At 39.2% G+C, this 10134-nt stretch overlaps 1 protein-coding gene across 1 annotated transcript in view; it reads left to right on the top strand.

Moving 5' to 3' along the window:
• The window catches only part of LOC106535182 (protein bicaudal D homolog 1), a gene marked incomplete at its 5' end in the record, with an annotated part of 42835 nt that overhangs the window by 15101 nt on the left and 17600 nt on the right, over positions 1 to 10134 (top strand).

Consider the following 10134-nt stretch of genomic DNA (forward strand, 5'->3'; position numbering starts at 1 on the left):
GGTAGTTTTATTCTTCTAAGATTGGACTGTTATGAATTCAGTCACAAATTATTGTTGGGTTTTACAGAAAAAAGTTGTCATCAGCTGCTGCATCGCCACCTTTAAAGACTCCGAATAATCAGCTCCAGTCGAGGCAGCCGGCTGCTTGCAGAGCAAAGTGAACGGGCCTGAAGCCTCAGAGCTGCAGCCACCAACACGTAGCATCTGCCTCCTCGTCCACGTGTTCCTACTTGTAGGTCTTTCTGATCCAAATCCAGCGAAGCCAAACCCTCCCTCTGCCTCTCACTCTCGTCTATCATTGTGTTGGAGGACTTTCTTCAACCCTGTTTAAGCTGCTGTTGGGGTATTTCTTTGATTTTTTTTTCTCCTTTAATGTCTCCTGACTTGCTGTCTAACTGGTATTTTGCAATAAGGCCACTATTACTTATTGTAGATCATTATGACGTTTGGGCCTTTTTCATGCATTGTTTAGGTAGAAGCCTGCTGCATGCCCACCTGCTGCAGACAAATTATAGGGTACCACGTGGAAAATTGTAGCATATCACCAAGGAAAGAGACAGCGAGGAGCGTATCTTTAAATTCTAAATGGCTGTTATCAAACTGTAGCACTGTTTGACTTTTAAATATTTCTCAAAAAATTGCGTGTTCGGATTTATTTACCGAAAATAAAATCCTGATCTAGAGAAAGTTCGGAGAGTAAGAGCGTTCTGGAAAGACTCAAATGAGAAACAACCAAGAGATTTTAGTTTAATTTAAACAAGGCATTGTACAAAAGTTGTAAAAGATATTAAAATACCAGTTCAGACATGTGAAGTTTAACCCTTTATGAGCCGTTTAAAGTGTTTCTAATGTGAAGTACGTTTGAGTGGAGCTCTGAAGAGGGCTGGGTTCTCTCATCTGTCAACCCCCATTGTTGTTTCCTCTTGGTTACCAAGAAGGAATCAAATAGTAACTAAAAATAGCAGCTAAAACTACAACCAGTAGGCTAAATTAGAAGCTAAAAGTTAAATACAGCACAGTCCTAACTTAAAGCTAAAATTATTAAGATTATTCTTTAAATGCCTATGAAAAAACATGACCGTTAGGTTAATTGGTAACTCTAAATTGTCCCTAAAGAGTGAATGTATGTTTGTCTCATTTGTCTCTGTCTCTGTGATGCACTTGCAACCTGTCCAGGGTGAACCCCGCCCCTCACACTGTGACTGSTGGATATGGGCACCAGTGACCCCCATGACCCTAGAAAGGAATAAGCGGGTACAGATGGATGGAATGTTTAAATTGAAACATAAAACATTATTGATACTGTAGCTAAAAGATTATCTAAATAAATCTATAGCAACAAGTTAAAGCCACCAGTACAGAAAACAAAAAAAGCTAAAAAAGTGCAAAAATAATAGCTAAAGCTTAAAACCAAGAGATGATCTAAACCAGTGGTTCCCAAACTTTTTATCTTATGACCCAAAAAATATCCATGGCAAAAACCTTGTGACCCCAAATATTACTGGTCRGAGGACACGAACTTTGTTAATAACCCTAAAAACACAAGCTTTTTTTGACAATCTAAACAGCTTATACACAAATATAAATAATTACTTATAATTTTTGTGTGTTTTTGTAATAGTTATAGGGAAAATATTACATCAGCAATTATTTTATTACCCTTTAAATTGATTTCTGGAGATTATCCAAGGTGCTTCATGACCCATAATTGGGTCCCAAGCCCAACTTTGGGAACCAAAGTTCACTGGTTCCAAAACTTTTCAGCTTTTGAACCAAAAAATAACAGTAGCAGAGACCTGTGCTCCCAGCTATTTTTGGATGATAAACATTTGTATCAGGTTAACTAAACATGGGCATAGTGACAATATTTTTATACTACATGAAACCATTTTAAATACACCAACCTCAATCCTTTGTAACAACTAAGGCAAAAATGTAATTAATTCAGAAAATCTTTTCAGGACCCCACCTTGATGTTTCGGGACCCCACTTTGGGTCCCGACCCCAACTTGGGAAACACTGATCTAAACAAAGCTTTAGCTAAAAGTTAAAGCCACCAYRACAGTAGCAAATAAACCAAGAAGCTGAGTTAAAATTAGCTAAACTGCAACTTATAGCAAAAATGATTACAACAAGAGCTAAAAGCTAACCCTCAAAACCTAAATTAAAACACAAAATCCCAGCTAAATGCTAACATTACTGAAACTGTATACAAATAAATCTGTAGCTAAAAGTTAAAGCCACAAATATAGTAGCAAAAAATGGTAGCCTGAGCTAAAGGCTAACACTCAAAACCTAAATTAAAACACAAAACCCAAGCTAAATGCTGTTATCAAAGTTTTTGATGAAGGTCAACTTCACAAAAATGTAGCTAAAAGCTAACATAACAAAACAGGAAGTAAAAACTGAACCTAAATGAGAAGCTAAAAGTTTGATTTATCAAAACTGTAATTAAAAGCATAAATAAAAAATAAAACCTGAATTAAAAACTTAAAAACAGTAGGTACTAAAACCAATAAAACTGTAGCTAAAACTCATCTTTTTAAAGTGGTAGGAAAAACTAAAAGCTWAAGAATCCTGCCTTTAGAAGCTAAAGTTAAAGCAAGCCAATAAAAAGCTAAAAGTTAAAACAGTAAAAAAATAGAATGAATGAAAAAATGTCAGGACACACTTTTATCAAACAACCTGCACGTTTTAGTTTTAATTAGTATATTTTTATTTTAAAGCTGAACCACTACATTTGACAAAAACTTTTAAAAAATGGAAATAAAGGGCATCAATGATGAATTAGTATAAAACTAATCTAAAACCTATATTTCTGTTGGGGATGACATCAGTGTTAAGATGCACAACTTTTTATGTTTTCAGCAGATCTGCAGCCAGTTGACATCCTTCCTTTTTAAGAAAAATCGTAATCTTCATGATGCAGTTTAAAAAAATAAATGTTTATTTTTTTTCTAAAGTTATCTAAAAGTGTTTTTTTTTTTTTTTCACACATCTCATCAGAGGCCTTTTCTCCGTCTGGTTTTCCTCTTGTCCTCTCTTGCATCTGGATTTCTCTGATCCCAGCCCCCATCCCAGCTCCAGCTCTGCATCCCTCCCTCTCCTTGGCCCTGCCTCTCRTCTCCTCTCCCGGCCTTCCACCCCCACCACCCCCACCAGCGCAGACATCTAAAGTCAGACGGAAAATCTGACCGTCTCCTTCCCTTCGCTTCAGATAATACGCAGAGCTGCTCGCAAGCGTGGCAGCGCTGAGGAAGGCAGGAAAAGAAAATGTTTCAGTGAAACGAGTCGGCCGGGTTGTTTTGTACCAACCAGCYAGTTGGGTCAAACGCAGGATCAAAGAGTCATAAAAGTTTTTGTTTATGATCCAAACATCTGAGGTCAAAAGAGAAAATCCAAAGAGCTGAAGGTTGGTGTCGTATTTCAGTGCCAAGAAAGCTCAAACAAATGGAGAACCTGATGTTTTTCTATTAAAAAAAGTGAATTTGCAAGATGAAATTTGTATAAAACCAAAATCCCAACCTATCTTATCTCTGACTCCACTGCTGAACAGTAAAGGCGGTAATGTTTCTGGGTCTTTCTGTTAATAAAATATCCCCTTTAATGAAATTCTCAGAGAGTAAAAACTTGGTTTTGGGACTCAGCTCAACACAAAATGGCAAAAAAAAGGGCTCTAACTCAGTCAATTTTTCAGATTTTGTGGTCAACTTTAATGTGGTAGTAGCTGAGAATCATCTCTAACACACAGTCTGCGTTCCTTCAAGGAATTCCAGCCTCTTTAATGTTTAGCAGATGAAGTTTTCTGCCTAAAGAATCTTATCTGAACGCCGTTTCCAGTTGACCTGTTGTGTTTTCAGGGTGGCCGGACGTCTCTTTCCATTTGACTCCCATTTATTTCTCCCGTTTTCCCCTTTTCTTCCTCATTTATTACCTTATTCTACAGGTTCTGTTGCTCTGAGGCCTGATCTCTCCTCTCTAGCTTCACGTGTACACAATTTTTTGACTCTGTTTTCGTCAGAAAGAGGAGAAACGAGCTCAGAGAACCCGTCTGGAAATGTCATTTCTCCAGCTGCCTCTGCGAGCTCTCATAAATACCACGGCTCGCAGAGATGTGAGGGGGGAAAACTAAAGGAGAAAGCAGGGCCGACTCGAAGCCGACGCAAACAGAGAAAAACTCAAAAAGGAAATCTGAGTAGGAGGGGACAGAAGGGTCCAAACTTGGATTAGTGGGACTTCTTCTGTGATACAAGCCGAAACGCCACACCTAACAGGAGAAAACACAGCAGGTAACGTTGGACTGAAAAGACACTGGAAATGGAAATAAGAAAGGCTGTAACTACGTGGGGAAAAAATTCCCATCTGCTACATGACTCATACTCTCCCCTCAGCCACAGAAAAAAAAACGAAGTCTAACAGGGTCCAATCCAAGTTTTCAGTCTACTAAGACAAAGAAATACTGGAAAATTTTCTTACAAATCAAAAAGTCCTATTCTATGAACATGGACACGTTCTTAAATGTCTGAGCTGTCAAAAAAGAAAAAAAATTGTATAGGTCTTCTGGACGGGTTCTTCTCWAATGAAACGTTTCGTCTCTCCTCCAAGAGACTTCTTCAGTCTGAGAGTTTCAGGCAAAATTCAGGCTTTTAAGCACTGCCTCCATGTGACTGATACTCACATCACATGGCTATCGTTGACACCTAATTAACACTTATTGTTAACAGGGGGTGGAGTGATACTGGCAATAGCAGCACTGTAGGAGGGGGACAACTGAAAACGGAGGCCTCCACCTCTGTTTAATGATGGACGGTCTTTCTTCTCAAAAATGGCTTCTTTTACTCCTCTCTCAAACCAACGTTCCTCRCTATCAAGAATGAGAACATCCTCATCTCTGAAAGAGTGACCGCTGGCCTGTAAATGAGTGAAAACTGCAGAGTTCTGGCCATTAGATGTAGCTCGTCTGTGTTGGGACATCCTTTTGAACAGTGGCTGCTTTGTTTCCCCGATGTATAACTGGTCGCAGTCCTCCTGGCACTTAATAGCATATACAACATTGCTCTGTTTGTGCCGGGGCACCGGATCTTTGGGGTGAACCAGCCTTTGCCGTAATGTGTTTTGGGGTTTGAAAGCCACTGGGACATCATGTTTAGAAAATAAACGACTCAGTTTCTCCGAAACACCCGCAACATACGGAATAACCACTGGTTTGGGTCTGGGTTTGGGGTCTTCATTTTCACCTGAAGGTTGCATGGAATCCTGTCTGTGTTTCCTGTCTGCTTTCAAGAAAACCCAGTCAGGATAACCACACTGCTCCAGGGCCTGTCGTGTGTGTGATTTCTCTTTCTGCCTGGCTCCTGGGTTTGTAGGGACACTAGCTGCTCTGTGGTACAGAGTCCTGATCACTCCTAACTTGTGTTCCAGTGGGTGGTGGGAGTCAAAACGCAAATATTGGTCTGTGTGGGTGGGAGCTGTCTGTGTCCGAGTTAACATAGGCAAAATGATTTATGTTCCTGGTGTCACTCAAGACCCACCGATCGTTGGTTCCGATCTAGAAAGCCTTGATTTGAGAAAATCGATCGCTTTGATTCTGCCGAAGGAAAGCAGCCATGAGACACGCTCCAGTTCCTCCTGGAGGATCCCAAGGTGTTCACAAGCCACCAGGAAGTTCTGGATCTGCCCTGAGGTCTCCTCCCAGAAGGATGTAAACAGGAACCTTTTGGCTCAGCTCCTCAGCCTGTGGGTCCATTTCTCCCTGTCACCCAAGAGCAAGGCCGGACCATGGTATAGGCAGTAGAGGCAAACGCTAAGGGTGGTGTCCATCTAAGGGGCACCACAAATGGTTGACGAAAATAAGTYTTTTGTAACTTTTTTATCAGAGTTTAGTTGATTTAATCTGTAGAATAATCACTGGTTCCTCAGGTTTTTGAAGGTAACTTGTTGTGTGTTTCTCAGCTGCTTTGTTCTTACACGAGGTGTTATGAAGTGGTCAAGACTAACTACTGGAGCTCAGTGTGAAAACAGAAAACTAAATAAAGAGAATGCAAGTTTATCTCTTATTGTTATCAGCACCATTTTATGTAGAAGATACTCTTACTGGATACTCTTATTGTTTCCAGTATGCACAAGGAACACCATCTGAAGTTTTTCTCAGGGCACCAAATTGATTAGAGCTGGCCCTGCCTGTGAGCTCCCAGTGCTCAAACTCAGAAACCCAAAGAACCACGGACCTGCCGGCTCAGAGAGGCTGTCCTTCATCTCAGCTGCTTCACACTCCTCTGCTGACCGGATGAGGTGTCATTACAGGAACAGAAATCACTAAAATCAGTTAATTGTTGAAACATTTAATGATCTTTTCTTCACAGGTTCAAAAAGTGAACCAGTGTCATCATTTACCCAATTGTTTTGTTCTAATCTGGAGTCGATAAAGATTTCAAAGTTTCTGTAAGAGCTTGCATCAAAGATAAACAACTTTCCTGTGACCTCAAACTTTTGTATTAAATATGATTGCATTTTTAGAAAAATAACGTTAAAAACACATTGCAAAATAAATGTCTCGCCAATGAGATGAACAGTTGAGATATTCGCATGTTGAAGTAACAGGAAGTGATGTCAAAGGGGAATGTCTGAATATGAACAGAGCTTTGCAGCAACCGCTGTCGACAAGACTCTGATGTTTCTTTAGATGATTTTGAGCCACTATCAGAGTGAGCTGTTGAAAAGTCAGAGTTTAAATAAGATTGTTTCAATAAAAACACACCAGGGAGTTAATTTTCTTTAATTGCTCCCCTTTGATGTCACTTCCTGTTTCACTTTTGTCAAACCAACTTCAAAAGAAAATGATAATGTGCCAACTTTCTTAAACATAAAGAGGTTTTCTTTGACTATGATACAACACGTCACAGACATTAATAAGCTTTTATTAGTTGCATTAAAAATTTACAATATTGACAATAAATAAAAGTTGTCAAAATGCATTCATATAAATAAATTAATAAATGATTTTTTGCAGGGGGTTGAATAAAACACTAAATTAAAGATTTTGTTTTGTGCACCAGAAGTTTTGACAGCAAGAAAAAAGAAACAGTTCATAATCTGATCAGTTCTTAATACTTAATACTTTTCCCCCACACATTAGAGAAACTCGTTGTTTGAAACACTGAGGCATTATTTCTGAACATCTGCAGCAGATCTTTTTGTTGCTCCTCACAGTCCTGCAGTCCGACCCGAGTACCTCAGAGTGTTTCAGAAGAAGAAGAAGAAAAAAAAAAAGTCTGACCTCAATAGAAAAGAATGCAGTGTGGTCTCTCGACTGTTCTCCCTCCCCTAAAACATTCAGCGCGGCTAGAAATGACTCCACTTAAAACAGAGTTTAGCAGAGGGCCGTGTGTTCGGCTCGAGACGTTTAAAGGCCACAACGACTTCCTCCTCCCTGATTTTCACCTCCCTTTCAGTCAATCTGTGTAAAGTTGCCACGTTAAATTCTCTCCCTCCTCTTGTCGGATCGTTCTCACCGTGAAGCGAGTTCTGCAGGACTGAAACGTCTTGCTGACAGATGTGTGTAAACAAAAAAATGTTTAGGAGCTGTCAGACATTTTAGCTGTTTTCAGACCTCAGAGAGTTTTACAGAATTTTATCTCTGTCAGTAAAATAAACGTGTTTTTATTGGTCACACAAAATGAAGCAGTTTTCATTGCAAAACTGGAACTAAAAGATAAAATAAAAAAAGCTAAAAACTACAGCTAAAGCACTAAAATTATAGCTAAAACTTGGTTTTAACTAAATTATAGGAAGAAGCTAATCCTACTAACAAGGCTAAATGCTAAAAAACTACCAGAATAGTAGGCAAAAGTAGTAGCTTAAGCTAAAACCAGCAAATGAGGAGTTAAAAGTGAAAAATAAGCAAAACTGCATCTGCTAAGATTGTTAAAACCACAACTAAAAGATTGCAGTATTGCAATGGCAGCTTAAAGCTAAACTTAACAAAAATGTAGCTAAAAGRWATWTGAGACAAATAAAAGGTAKGAATCATAACTAAAAGCTAAAACAAGCAAATGAGAAGCTCAAAGTTCAAATAAGCAAAACTGTAACAAAGGCTTAATAAAAACACTAAAAACTGAATTAAAATCCTAAAAACCAAACCCTAACATTTATACAGTTTAGCTAAAAGCGTGTCTAAACAAAACTGTAGCAAAATGCTTCAGCCACCAATAGCTAAAAGCTAAAACCAGCAAATAAGAAACTAAAACATATATATGTATATGGCTAAAAATAAAATGAATGAAATCTAAAATGAAACTGTAACATGAGTGAAATATATTTTAAAAGCTAACACTGGAAAACCATAGCTAAAAGCCAAACGCGTCAAGAAGAGCCGTCCTTCTGGCAGCCAGATGTTCAGAAACCATCTCTGCAGCTGCAGGAGGAGGAGCTCAGACTGATTCTTTCCTCCTGTTTCACCATGAAAATAAACAGCTTATAGATGTTGGAAAAAAAAAGAGAATTAGACAAATAAAGCAGTAATAAAGCTGTTATGACAACTGTAATAACCTCTGTAATAACAAGCTGCCGAGCTCTGACTCGTCTGCTGAACACAAACTCTCAGAAACACGTCCTGCTGAAGTGCTTCACAGCAGAGGACTTTAAACACAGCTCTACAAAAGTGTTCGTATACAATGATTATTATATATTAGAATAATTTGATTCAGTTCTATGAACAGTTTGTGTTTCTTACATGTGAACAATCATGTTTTTCTGATGTTGTGTTGAGTTTTCAGGCAGGTTTCTGACAAATCCAACATGGCTGCCTTGTGTATTGTGTAAATTGTATTGTGTAAATTCAAATACTAATAAACAACATATTTATCAGTTTGTGCCGCCCAACTACAACAATTCACATTGATYTATTTTACGCTCCAGGATGCTACGTTTCCTGACTAACTTTATCTTTATTTTTTATCCAATAGATTAAACTCCAACGCCACAGTCTGCAGGGGGAAAAAGCAGTAAACCGTTTACTTATGATGTGTGAGTCAAAAATGAGCGGAGTGGGCAGTGAGTGAACATTACAGAGTCCCGAGCTCCTGACTCGACTCTCAATAAACTTTCATCCTAAAATAAAAGCTAAATTAGAGGGTTGGAGCAAAGGGAGAGAGACAGAGAGAAAACGGGCCTATGGGCACGGTTGTTGGCCTCACACACTCAGCTGCTGCCGACGTTTCTTTCCTGRCTCCTATTATTTTTGGTCCTCTGCCTGGAAGAGTCACAGAGAGCAAGTGGAGAAGAGGAGAAGAGGGAGACGATGACAGGGGGCAGYGAAAAGAGGAGGGAGAGAGGACAAAGGTGGCAGAAAAACTCACAAAACAGCACTCTCCTTTTCACCTGCTGCTGAGGGCAAAACGACACAACTGTTGTGTTAGCAAAATYTCTCATGAAGGAAATTCTGAGGAAGATGGTCAACACAGCTCAGTGACTTTAAAAGAACACAAAAATAACTAAATAATAATACATTTTTAAGGTTTTTAACAAAAAATTTATTGTTACAAGATGACCCTGTGATCTGCATTCCTTCGAGGAATGGTAGCTAGCTAGCGTATAGCTTTAGCTGAAAGAAGTAGCAGTCAAAAGAGACATATCCTGCTTTTAAATCCTTCTTTTTCACATTTAAATCCTTAGTTGGGGTCTATATAAAGTGGAACTGCAATGCTTTGGTCTGAATTTATCCTTATTGTAACTCCACAAGCCCCTCTTTTTTGGCACGGAATGAAGGCCAAAATTAAAGTGTATCTTACCCCCCTGTGAAAATATAACTCCGCCCCAAGGCGAAATTTGAAAAATGCATCAAAGTGGGTAGGGGAGGGGTGCGTGTGTGTGTGTGGGGGGGGTTAGAGAGCGAAGGTGTGGCCAGGATGAGAGAACGTGACAGGCAGTTAGCATTAGCATAATTGATGCTACATGGAGAGTGACCACAGTATCGCAGATAGTTACATCTCTGAACATCTGAGGTGGAGGATTTTCACCCCACACCAGCCTCGGACAGAGGAGGAGGAGCGCTTCGACAGCCTGACAGAAAAAAAGCATAAAAAGCATACAGCTGCAGCTGCTTAAAGATCGCTAGTTTAAATCAGGAATAAAAGT

Source organism: Austrofundulus limnaeus, unplaced genomic scaffold (genome assembly GCF_001266775.1).
Source record: "Austrofundulus limnaeus strain Quisiro unplaced genomic scaffold, Austrofundulus_limnaeus-1.0 Scaffold1378, whole genome shotgun sequence".
NCBI lineage: Eukaryota > Metazoa > Chordata > Actinopteri > Cyprinodontiformes > Rivulidae > Austrofundulus > Austrofundulus limnaeus.